The 13741-nt window shown below is 43.0% G+C and overlaps 1 non-coding gene across 1 annotated transcript; it reads left to right on the plus strand.

Annotated features, from left to right (window-relative positions):
- Window positions 1–2818: 2818 nt before the first annotated feature.
- Window positions 2819–2891, plus strand: trnar-ccg (transfer RNA arginine (anticodon CCG)). The gene has a single exon. It is a non-coding gene; the product is annotated as a tRNA-Arg (tRNA).
- Window positions 2892–13741: the final 10850 nt, after the last annotated feature.

The following is a 13741-nucleotide window of genomic DNA, read 5'->3' on the forward strand; positions in this document are numbered from 1 at the left end:
CATTGATTGAATTAGAAGAAAATGCTCATTAAAACTAATGAATAATTAAATGGCCATTAAAAAGTAAGATGTTTGGGCATGGATTTGTTTAATGGCTAATTTAATCTGTGTGATAAGGAAATATAGTGGAAATAACTTTATTCCTTAGGATATATTCCCCATACTGCTTGCTTTGCAAATGATCCTCCCAAGTCACAAGGTAATAAAATCTTTACGGATGGGGGTATATTGGGATTAGGTTAACATGTGCAGTAAAACCTATTCAGCTCAATCGTGACAATATAGCAACAATCAGCCATGCCAAAAATCACATACAAGACATACTCTCTGAATGTGGAGATACCAGACCGAGAGTGTGTACGTGTGTTTTGTTGTTGTTGTTGTGTACCTGATGCTATACCTGGCTGTATTGTCTGGTTTCATACAGCTGTTTTTCACACCTCCAGCCGTGTAGACGTGACAGCCCAACACAAGGTAAATTGGTGTCACTGGTGTCACTGGTCTTCTGGTGTAGGACCAGTCAGTCAAGCTCAATTCCCTCAAGTCCTGGTGGCTGAGTGATGTAATGATGGAGTTGGCTAAAGCCTCTGTTCCTAATGATTAACCTGTCCCATCCACTGAAATGTGATTGAACTACAACCATTATGTGAGTTATACCCTGTGTTATGTAACCAATCTACTGGGCTCAATATTTGGAATGACTAAGAGTAAATAATACTGAGGACTGAGTGTCTGCCCCACTGAACATTGCTTGAACAACATCCGACTACTGGACACAGCAGAATGTTCTAGGATAAAAAAGAAGATTGTGTCATCTTGGCCGGTTATTGCCAATATGGTGAATTTGTATGAGGAAAAGGTTAATGATTCTCCCGGCACAATGTGAGGACACTATCAAATGCATACACTGCCATTGTTCTCCTTGTTCTCTCATCATTCTCATGGCTCACAGAACATACAGTTGAAGTTGGGAATATGCATACACTTCGGTTGGAGTCATTAAGACTTGCTTTTCAACCACTCCACACATTTCTTGTCAACAAACTATAGTTTTGGCAAGTCGGTTAGGACATCGACTTTGTGCATGACACAAGTAATGTTTCCAACAATTGTTTACAGACAGATTATTTAATTTATAATTTCCTGTTATCAGCCCTATTGCCTGATCTCCTGGATGACATTGCTAGCGTTTTCCCTGCCTGTACTGTTGCCTTTTTGGACCTTCTGCCTGCCCCTGGACCCAGCTACCTGCCTCCTCCTGTGGTCCTTTACCAATAAACACCTCCTGCACCCTGCGCTTGAAACCAGCTCTCTGTCTCCCATCGTGTTCATTACACACAAACTATGAGACAGGTATAATTTTAGCCAACCTTGACCAAAAATGTGAACCATCAGATCCTCCTCTCCACCTTCTCCGAGTTGGGCATCTCCGGCGCGGCCCACGCTTGGTTTGCGTCCTACCTGACAGGTCGCTCCTACCAGGTGGCGTGGCGAGAATCTGTCTCCTCACCACGCGCTCTCACCACTGGTGTCCCCCAGGGCTCTGTTCTAGGCCCTCTCCTATTCTCGCTATACACCAAGTCACTTGGCTCTGTCATAACCTCACATGGTCTCTCCTATCATTGCTATGCAGACGACACACAATTAATCTTCTCCTTTCCCCCTTCTGATGACCAGGTGGCGAATCGCATCTCTGCATGTCTGGCAGACATATCAGTGTGGATGACGGATCACCACCTCAAGCTGAACCTCGGCAAGACGGAGCTGCTCTTCCTCCCGGGGAAGGACTGCCCGTTCCATGATCTCGCCATCACGGTTGACAACTCCATTGTGTCCTCCTCCCAGAGCACTAAGAACCTTGGCGTGATCCTGGACAACACCCTGTCGTTCTCAACTAACATCAAGGCGGTGGCATGTTCCTGTAGGTTCATGCTCTACAACATCCGCAGAGTACAACCCTGCCTCACACAGGAAGCGGCGCAGGTCCTAACCCAGGCACTTGTCATCTCCCGTCTGGATTACTGCAACTCGCTGTTGGCTGGGCTCCCTGCCTGTGCCATTAAACCCCTACAACTCATCCAGAACGCCGCAGCCCGTATTGGTGTTCAACCTTCCCAAGTTCTCTCACATCACCCCGCTCCTCCGCTCTCTCCACTGGCTTCCAGTTGAAGCTCGCATCCGCTACAAGACCATGGTGCTTGCCTACGGAGCTGTGAGGGGAACGGCACCGCAGTACCTCCAGGCTCTGATCAGGCCCTACACCCAAACAAGGGCACTGCGTTCATCCACCTCTGGCCTGCTCGCCTCCCTACCACTGAGGAAGTACAGTTCCCGCTCAGCCCAGTCAAAACTGTTCGCTGCTCTGGCCCCCCAATGGTGGAACAAACTCCCTCACGACGCCAGGACAGCGGAGTCAATCACCACCTTCCGGAGACACCTGAAACCCCACCTCTTTAAGGAATACCTAGGATAGGATAAAGTAATCCTTCTCACCCCCCCCCTAAATGATTTAGATGCACTATTGTAAAGTGGCTGTTCCACTGGATGTCATAAGGTGAATTCACCAATTTGTAAGTCGCTCTGGATAAGAGCGTCTGCCAAATGACTTAAATGTAAATGTAAATGTAAATGTTAAAAATATATGATGAAAAGACATTTTGGGGGCTTTAAAAAAAGTATGCCCAGTCCCCCTTAAAAGAGACTTAGCCCCCCTATCCATGAATCTCTAGTGACGTCTCTGCTTTGCAGTAACATGGAAATAGAAATAAACAAGGAAGTTTAATTGTGGGCAACATGGGATTAAGAATTAGCAGACATTGGCCCAGTGGCCTAATGGATAAGGCATCAGCCTCCGGAGCTGGGGATTGTGGGTTCAAGTCCCACCTGGGTCAATTGAAATAATTTTGTTTTCAACCACAATAAGTTGGTGCCAATGGAGATGGAAGCATCACGACTCGCTCTTAGAAAACTCTGTTGTATTTCGTTTTTTTATGTACTATTTTTTACATTATTAGCCGGGAAGAACTATTGGACGTTAGAGCGGCGGTAACTCACCAGAACTACCAGCATTACGACCAGGAATACTACTTCCCTGGAGCAGATCCTTTGGTCACTATCCCCAGAGCAATTGAACTTATTCCAGAGGCCGACCCAAAACATCGCCGGCGGAGGAGAGGCACTCGAGGCGGCCTGCTGGTTCGACTTAGGAGGTGAGCACACCATCCTACGATTCCGTCTTTGGATAACAAAGTTGATGAGCTTAGTGCAAGGATTTCTTTCCAGAGAGACATCGGGGCCTGTAACATACTTTGTTTCATGCAATCGCCACCACTCTGCACACCACCCTATCTGGACAGGAGAAATACCTATGTAAGAATGGTGTTTATTGACTATAGTTCAACATTCAACGCCATAGTACCCACCAAGCTCATCATTAAGCTCGATGCCCTGGGTCTGAACCCCGCCCTGTGCAACTGGGTCCTGGACTTCCTGACAGGCCGCCCCCAGGTGGTGAAGGTAGGAAACATCACCTCCACTCCGCTGATCTTCAACACTGGGGACCCACAAGGGTGCCTCTCAGCCCCCTCCTGTACTCCCTGTTCACCCATGACTGCTTGGCCAAGCACGCCTCCAACTCCATCAAGTTTGCAGACGACACAACAGTAGTAGGCTTGATTACCAACAATGACAAGACAGCCTACAGGGAGGAGGTGAGGGCTCTGGGAGTGTGGTGCCTAGAAAACAACCTCTCACTCAACGTCAACAAAACAAAGGAGATGATCGTGGACTTCAGGAAACAGCAGAGGGTGCACCCACCTATCTACATTGACGGGACCGCAGTGGAGAAGGTGGAAAGCTTCAAGTTCCTTGGCATACACCTCACTGACAAACGGAAATGGACCACCCTCACAGACAGTGTTGTGAATATTTCAATAGGGTAGATATTTCAAGGATATTGAGCAAAGCTATAATCACACTGAACTCCCTGTACACCCATGACTGCATGGCCTAGCACGCCTCCAACTCAATCATCAAGTTTGCAGACGACACAACAGGGAATGAGAGAGCAATTTCTGCATATTGCATCTTTACATAAAACATGGCAATATACAGTAGTAACAACATAGTAGATATTTCAAGGATATTGAGAAAAGCTATAATCACATAGATTCTGACAGTTGCACACGAAGGTGCCATCTGAAACCAGACGGTTGTTTGTGGCTCTGGGGAGAAGCACACACACACCACTACCATCCACACCATCAGAGAGCCATCTTGTACGTAAGATGTTATTTTTGGCTCGGCCAGTATTTAGTCAACATTTGAGTCATTTAGCAGACGCTCTTATCCAGAGTGACTTACAGTTATGTGCGTTCACCTTAAGATAGCTAGGTGGGACGACCAAGTACTGTATCACAGTCATATAGTAAGTACATTTTTCCTTCAATGAAGTAGCTATCAGCAAAGTCAGAGCTAGTAAGGGGGGATAAAAGTCAAGTGTAAGTTTTAGATCACAAAAGGCTTTTCTTTTTTGTATTGATTTGTATTGTGTTGTTTGCTTATTTGGGGGGAAGAGTGAGGAGGGGGTGCGAGGGGGGGTGCTTTGGGGTTAAAGTTGAACTGACAGACATTTTGCACTGTGTCACTATGGTTTTAGTCATCAATCTAGAAAGAGGCCAATATTTTTTATTAATGTAGTAGTGTGTGTCCCCCCACCCACCAGAAAGCTTTGACCTTTGGCTTTCACCTGGAATCCTTTATTTATGAGTAGTACACAATAAAAGTGTAATAAAACGTATATAAATATGATGGTACGATACAAAAATACATCTAAATTGTGAATGAATAAGCATTTTCAAACTTTATAATATGTCCATATATAGTTATAATCTGTTTTTAGGAACATCCACCTAAGATATGTCACCATCTTTACCAATTAATTTACCAAACATATCATGACATTAGTGATAGTAAACATCTGTCAAATTTGTGAATGTCTAAATCAACATTTGGGCCATTTAAACCTGGTGCGACCCTCCTATAGACAAGGGGAGAAAGGCTATGTAAAAGGCTACATTTTGTCATTGTGAGCATATGCAATTGTGTCTGCCTGCGACATAAAACAAATGTTTGACCTCCAAACAAAATAAATTATTTACTTATTTTAGGGTGTGTGTAGATCGCATTCTTTATTGTAGAGCTATGAAAGTAATGTATTTATATCCGGCTGCTCGAGACAAATTCAGGATGCGTTGCCATGTCTGTGCCATGATGCAGTTGAGCTGGTTAAATGTTTTTCAAAGGACCACCCCTTTGACGTAATGTTGCAGTGAAGTTATATAAATGGATGTCATGATGCAGCCAACCACTGGAGGGAGGCAAATATACGTGTATTTGACAGAGGACGTTGACATCGTCCTAGGAAGGTCTAGATGTCTGTCTTCTGACTTATAAAACAGCGAGAAATCAATAAAATAAGTAATATAAACATATTAAAAAATATATATTCTAATTCCAGATTTTGGGGACATTCAGTTTAAGAAAATATTATTAAGACAGTCTTTGAAGAGGTAGGGTTTCAGAAGTTTTCAGAAGATGGACAGGGGCTCTGCTATCCTAGCTGCAGGGGGAAGCTGGTTCCACCAGTGGGGTGCCAGGACAGAGAAGAGCTTGGGCTGGGCTGAGCTGAGCTGAGCAGGAGCTGCACTCCCATAGGGGTGGGAGGGCCAAGAGACCAGAGGTGGCAGAACGAAGTGCTCGGGTTAGGGCGTAGGGTTTGAGCATAGCCTGAAGGTAGGTAGGGGCAGTTCCTCTTGCTGCTCCGTAAGCAAGTACCATGGTCTTGTAGTGGATGAGAGCTTCAACTGGAAGCCAGTAGAGTGTGTGGAGAAGCAGGGTGACATCAGAGAACTTGTGAAGGTGGAACACCAGGCCGGCTGCAGCGTTCTGGATAAGTTGCAGGGTTTTTGATGGCCATCCAACCAAGTATTTGTTTTCTTTCCAAAACAGACAGGTGCTGAAAGAAAGTGGATCAGTGTTTTGTGTATGGGCTGCTTTTGGCACAATGGCCCTTCTTCTCAGCTCTGTTCGGGTCTCAGCTCCCATGTCATGCAAAATTATCACCTCAGTTAACCAACATATAATCTGTACTGTATGTACGGACTTGGCATTGTATGGACTTGACTTCATGGGTAGGTATATAACTGCAGCCTTTGTACAATATTGTGCTTGTCCTTTACTGTTTACCTATGCTTCATGCTTAACCCAGATCCTTTGACGTGTGTCCAGTTATATACGCCTTCTGATCATTCTGATGAACATACTCTGAGCACGTCTGGTCAAGTGTGTGTTTACCCGATAGCCAGTGTAAAACAACATTAAAAGGAGAAAAGATGAAGCTCAAAAATAGCCTGGAGACAAATGAATCAAAGGCTGTTCAGTACACAGTGTCATAGTAGGAAGGTGGGCTGAGAACAGATCAAAAGTACCAAATCACTGCACCTGCCGCCACAGCCACCGTCTCCTTAGACACATGGTGGGGCATGTGCTTGCTGTTCAGTATCAACCACATGCAACACACACACACAGGCAGGAAAGCATCACACCTCCATAATGATATAAGGCCCCACGCCATCCTACAGAGGTCAGGGTCAAATTGATATATCTGTATCATTTACGTAAGTCCTGTTTGTTGAGTTCATTGCAGTGGGATGTGGTATGTTATTGAAGGTAATCAAACTACTGGCTCAGCAAGGGTGTGTGTGTGTGTGTGTGTGTGTGTGTGTGTGTGTGTGTGTGTGTGTGTGTGTGTGTGTGTGTGTGTGTGTGTGTGTGTGTGTGTGTGTGTGTGTGTGTGTGTGTGTGTGTGTGTGTGTGTGTGTGTGTGTGCGCGCGCGCGCATTGGATTTACCAAGCATAGGCTACATCAAATATGATGAGACATCATGAATCCTCAAGTAATAGTTTGTTTGATACAGTCAGAGCATGCAGATCCCCCCAAAAAACACTGATATTACAGCAGACTTTTGTTATGAATTTCGCAATTACCGTTTTTTAACAAGCTCTAACTTGCAGGTTTGTTAATCAGATCTACGTTGATTAAGTAGAATAATCATCTTCATTATACTTTATCAATGATGATTTTAGCATGTAAATCTTGTTGGGGGAAAAAAAGCCACTACACAACACTAAACAATATGTGAATTGCACTATAACCGTGACAAACGGTGCCCACAAACTGTTAGGGCCTACATAAAGCTGTCCCAACATCAGCAGTCCCAACACCTTACCACTGCTACATCAGCGGAGCCTTGTCTGGCAGCGAAACAGTTCATTCAGCCTCATTTACTGCCTTTAAAAAAAACATAGGTGATATGGCTGACTAGCTTAAACAAATGTGTTTTCTACTGGCAATTAAGATGTACAAACTATGGTATAAGGGGGATGATGAGAGGATAAGAGGCAATCCATAATTTCAATTAAAACAGGACGGACGTAGTCAATATAAACTATTTGTTCAGCACTTTGGAAATGTACTGCGACAGAATTCAGAACGTGGGGCGTTCTTACAGTATTCTTCCTTTACATCAGGTCAGAACAGTGGGATAAATAAAGGGAGCATATAAGCAGACAATGAAAGTGCTTACAATATTTGATTATTATGTTTCTCTAAAACAGGCTGTAGCCTGCATGTGCACCACCAAGTCAGAACAGTAGGCAAAATTATGAGTGGAGATGGATTACCCTCAAAACGTATTTTCCCAGTTGGAGCTTGCTTTTTCCTGAGTTCCCAGTTTTTTTGAACTCACTGAAGTCTGAGATTTCCCAGTTCTGAGTTTCCAGTTGTTATGAGCAGGGCAGAAGTCATGCTGGATTGACAGCATGGCCAATGTTGAATGTTTATCCTTTTAACTTGTTATAAGGATAAACATAAACATTTAACATCCGCTGAAAAGGCAGTGCGCGAAATTCAAACATATTTTTTTGAAATATTTAACTTTCATACTTTCACAAGTGCAATACACCAAATTAAAGCTTAACTTCTTGTTAACCTCTTGAAACTCTAGGGGCGCTATATCATTTTTGGATAAAAAGACGTGCCCGTTTTAAGCGCAATATTTTGTCACAAAAAGATGCTCGACTATGCATATAATTGGTAGCTTTGGAAAGAAAACACTCTGACGTGTCCAGAACTGCAAAGATATTCTCTGTGCGTGCACTAGAACGTGAGCTACAGGCAAAACCAAGATGAGACGGCATCCAGGAAATTAGCAGGATTTTTGAGGCTCCGTTTTCCATTGTCTCCTTATATGGCTGTGAATGCGAGAGGAACGAGTCTGCCCTTTCTGTCGTTTCCCCAAGGTGTCTGCAGCATTGTGACGTATTTGTAGGCATATCATTGGAAGATTGACCATAAGAGACCACATTTACCAGGTGTCCGCCCGGTGTTCTGCGCCGAAATTGGTGCGCAAAACTCAGCTGCAAGTATGTTTCCATGGAATTTAGAGAAGAAAGCAGGCTTCCACGAACGATATATCAATGAAGAGATATGTGAAAAAACACCTTGAGGATTGATTCCAAACAACGTTTGCCATGTTTCGGTCGATATTATGGAGTTAATTCGGAAAAAGTTTGACGTTGTAGGTGACTGAATTTTCGGTTCGTTTCGGTAGCCAAATGTGATGTACAAAACGGAGCGATTTCTCCTACACAAAGACGCTTTCAGGAAAAACTGCACATTTGCTATGTAACTGAGAGTCTCCTCATTGAAAACATCCGAAGCTCTTCAAAGGTAAATGATTTTATTTATTTGGTTATCTGGTTTTTGTGAAAATGTTGCGTGCTTAATGCTACTCAAAATGCTAAGCTAGCTTAGCATACTCTTACACAAATTAGTGAATTGCTATGGTTCAAAAGCATATTTTGAAAATCTGAGATGACAGTGTTGTTAAGAAAAGGCTAAGCTTGAGAGTAGGCGCATTATTTTCATTTTATTTCCGATTTTCAGAAATCGTTAACGTTGCGTTATGCTAATGAGCCTGAGGCTTTAGTCACGATCCCGGATCCGGGACGTTTTTCATCCAAAAATGAAATAGCGCCCCCATAGCATCAAGAGGTTAATGCAACCGCTGTGTCAGATTTCAAAAAATCTTTATGGAAAAAGCAAACCATGCAATAATCTGAGTAGGGCGCTCAGACACAAAAACAAGCCATACAGATAGCCGCCATGTTGTGGAGTCAGTAAAAGTCAGAAATAGCGTTATAAATATTCACTTACCTTTGATGGTCTTCATCAGAATGCACTCCCAAGAATCCCAGTTCCACAATAAATGTTTGTTTTGTTCGATAAAGTCCATAATTTATGTCCAAATACCTCCTTTTGTTAGAGCGTTTAGTTCACAAATCCAAACTCACGAGGCGCGGGCAAGTCCAGGCGAAAGTTCAGACGAAAAGTTCAAAAATGTATATTACAGTTCGTAGAAACATGTCAAACGATGTATAGAATCAATCTTTAGGATTTTTTGAACATAAATCTTCAATAATGTTCCAACCGGAGAATTCCTCTGTCTTTAGAAATGCAATGGAACGCAGGTTCGCTCTCACGGGCGTATGCATGATCAGCTCATGGCCTTCTGCCAGACCTCTGGTTGAAACAGCTCTCATTCTCTCCCTCTTCATAGTAGAAGCCTGAAACAACGTTCTAAAGACTGTTGACATCTAGTGGAAGCCTTAGGAAGTGCAATATGACCCCATAGACACTGTATATCCGATAGGCAATTAGTTGCAAAACTACAAACCTCAGATTTCCCACTTCCTGGTTGGATTTGTCTCAGGTTTTCGCCTGTCATATGAGTTCTGTTATACTCACAGACATAACATAACAGTTTTGTAAACTTCAGAATGTTTTCTATCCATATCTACTAATAATATACATATATTAGCTTCTGGGCCTGAGTAGCAGGCAGTTTACTCTGGGCATGCTTTTCATCCGAACGTGAAAATGCTGCCCCCTATCCCAAACAGGTATTAAGCTTGGTAAAGAGACCCTTAAACCCAAACTTGGGAACACACTGAATAGCAGGCTAGTGAGTGCTTTGCAATGCTTGCAGTTAGCCACTGTTTCCTTCCAAACCACTCAATGTTGAATTGCGATTTCCAACTTGTTGTGTAATGTTTATGTCCAATGGCCGATGAGCACAGATACGTTGTATCTATAATTTCTCTTCATTATTTATCTTCATATGACAAGGATTGAAAGGGATTTGCCAGTAGATTGATTTTGAAAGTATGATGTTGACATGATGAGTCCAACCAAAGCTACTATAGATATAACGTGACTTGATGTCATTTTATCTGTGACCTATGACCTTGAGCCTTCTTGGATGGGCACTTCTAATGTAACTCTATGGCAGCACCCAAGGGGCTTGAATATTCGAGCTCTACCCTTAGAGTTTGCGGTGACATGGTGTCCCCATGAATAACAGAACACTGAGCCAATCATGGCGCAACTAGAGAACATTACCAACCCCTACGCTCCGTATTTTCCGCTGGCTGCCCCACCACCACAGAAAGCACTGAGCTAGGCTGAAAAGCCTGTATTTTGCAGCTGCCTTACTCAAGAAAGCAAAAAAGAGGCATGTATTAATGCCAAAATAACATGCAAAACAGGCAACAATGAAAAAAAGCTAAACATGAATGATGGGTCGCCACTGTTCTTTTTTCTATTATAGTAATGTCATTGATTTCATTATGCTCTCTCTTCCTTCTCTCTCATGACAAGGAGATGATCCATTAGAATATAATTACTTTGCTTTTACTAGAAGGAACTTCAGTTGTGGCAAGTTGGATAAAATATGCGTGGATCTCGCTGTATGTTCAGAAGGTATTAATACCTTTTTGGTGTTCTGTCACACATGAGTCTTTAATATTTCTGACTGGTGAATTAATATTTCACCTCACGCTTTTTCACATTCTTGAGAGTACTCCTCCAGCTCCGCACACAAGCACTCTCAGAGCCTTGATGAAATGGCTCAACACCTCTGAGAATCTGTCAAGGCATGGCACTAACTCAAACACATCTTAGGGCTCTACTCAATCTGCTTCGCCGGAGAGTTACAGATTGTGCGATCAAAATGTAAAGGGTCATTTCCGATTGAGCCGACACACGCAGCGTTTACATTGAAAGGAGTCTCCACTGACACTGGGACATTGCCTTTAAACTTCAATAACGCTGAACTTCCATGATACGGATTGAATAGAGACCTTACTTCAAGAGTACGGTCAGTTCTCCATCTGCAAATCTTGAAATCATATTTTTCCTCCACCATGTGATAAGAACATGTAAATGGATTCACAAGGTGCTTCCACCAAATGAACCAGGCCCTCTGTCGTGCAGGTAGAGGAGCAAATGTTTACGAAGACAAGCGACGGATAGACCTGAAGTATCTGGCTCCGAAATGACTCAATAACCATGTCTCCATATTGAGTTTTCTTAGAGAAAAGCTCAAAATACCTATGTTCATAAAGCTTCTCAGGTGTGCTGCTCTAGAATCAGTTTAGCCTTTTACATCACCATGAATAAAATTGCGTGGAGTGGGACCTGATCAGCACTCCTACTCTGAGACGCTTCATGAATAACAAAGAGAGAGAGTCTCTTGCTGATTTTCGGACTAAAAAGACCAACGTTTAAGGGGTATGTTATTCCCATGAGGGCTTTTAGTGAGCAAATGTAGTCTACATGTTACATATAGCCTTCCTTCCTCTGAGAGAACATACATACTGTAGCCCATTCCTGCAGTCAATGACTAAAAGTGCCCTCTTTGGTCTCGTGTGTGGAATGTTATTCATATTTGTCATCATTTCATAATGAATAAAGATTGTATTTTTTGGAACTGACGAAAATCCGGTGTTTCTATGTCAAACAGTTTTGTTATGTTTCAGTCTTCTGTGAGGTATATCAAGTGTAATATATGGTGATGCAACTCTGTATTTATAGTTCTCCTGACAGTCTAGTGTCCTTATTGATATGGATTTCCCCAAATTGCCCTATTTGTTTTTTCAATGTCGTGATTTCATTAGAGGGCTGCAATTACGAGACAAGAGAACTTCTGAAATAATTGCCATGCAATTGTGACATGGCTGTGACAATTAGCAGTTCTGTTGTTCGGGATTTACAAGTGCTCCATTAACTTCCAAATGCAATAGATCTATTTGGAACAATCGCTTTGAAAATGGACATAATAACTAGAAGCAATTCACACGCTCTTAGACACAGAGAACAATCTTGAGTGTCAGCGTTCCTTAAAAATAGCTGGAACACTGAGGCCACAAGTGGAGGAAAAACAGACCTAAGGGGCCACGGTGGAGCGCACCGAAGGACAATGCCTTGAGGGTCTGTGGTTATGGTTTACTTTAGGAGTGAAGAGTGATGACATTGTAAGTGAGGCTACAAAAGGATACATCCTCTTCAATGACGGCAACATTTGATCTCAATCACAGTTGAGTGTTTATCTATTCCCAGTTATGTACACTTTCAGTGCAGTAAAAATATGTGAGAATCCCTTGTCCCCACAGATAAAGACACACAAGCAGACTGGCCTCCTGGGCCAACAGCAGAGCAGGTATAAGCAGGTATAAGATCACTTCATCTATCTCATTCGTAAAAGCCCAGTGCAGTCAAAAATGTGACTTGCCTATGTTTTATATACATTTCCACACTACGAGGTTGAAATAACACTGTAAAATTGTGAAAATGATGATCATGTCCTTTTAGTGTAAGAGCTGTTTGAAAAGACCGCCTGAAATGTCAACCTGTTTAGGTGCAATGGAGTTTAGGCCTGCTTGGTGACATAACCAAATTTGACTTTGCAGTATTTAAGTGGAATATCAGAATGGATTATGTCTTGGAGTCTGTGAGGGGAAACTATATTTTCCTCCAGGGCGCGCCAGGATTAAAGCTGTACCAGGATTTAACCAGGGTGTAAAATAAAAGCCCATAAATAGAATTTGAAATTTTGGAGGTTTTGGCCACGAGCACATTTTTCCCACTGAATGGTAGAACATTTAATACGAGGGTGTTTCATCTTCCAAATGAATTTGGCAAGTGATGAATGTAACCTATCCCAATATCCTGCTGGTGGTGAAAGAGGGATCATGGAACTATGAAAATGGATTCTTGGCAATATATTCATTTCAATTATGGAGACTCAAGCCTGGAAAGAGTTTGGGATTTGCTCCCATCTTTTTAAATCAGACTCTGTGCTTTTAAAGATGGTGTTGAAGTTTACAATTGATTGCAAAGAAGGATAGCTTTATTTCCCCAGGTAGCAGAAATGCTGGACTCTGGGAATGTATAGTGGTGTGGGGGCTGTGCTTTGGCAAAGTGGGTGGGGTTATATCCTTCCTGTTTGGACCTGTCCGGGGGTGTCCTCGGATGGGGCCACAGTGTCTCCTGACCCCTCCTGTCTCAGCCTCCAGTATTTATGCTGCAGTAGTTTATGTGTCGGGGGGCTGGGTCAGTTTGTTATATCTGGAGTACTTCTGTCCAATTCGGTGTCCTGTGTGAATCTAAGTGTACGTTCTCTAATTCTCTCCTTCTCTCTCTCTTTCTCTCTCTCGGAGGACCTGAGCCCAAGGACTATGCCCTAGGACTACCTGACATGATGAATCCTTGCTGTCTCAGTCCACCTGGCCGTGCTGCTGCTCCAGCTTCAACTGTTCTGCCTTATTATTATTCGACCAT

This window comes from Oncorhynchus masou, chromosome 30 (assembly GCF_036934945.1).
Source record: "Oncorhynchus masou masou isolate Uvic2021 chromosome 30, UVic_Omas_1.1, whole genome shotgun sequence".
NCBI classification, from domain to species: Eukaryota; Metazoa; Chordata; class Actinopteri; order Salmoniformes; family Salmonidae; genus Oncorhynchus; species Oncorhynchus masou.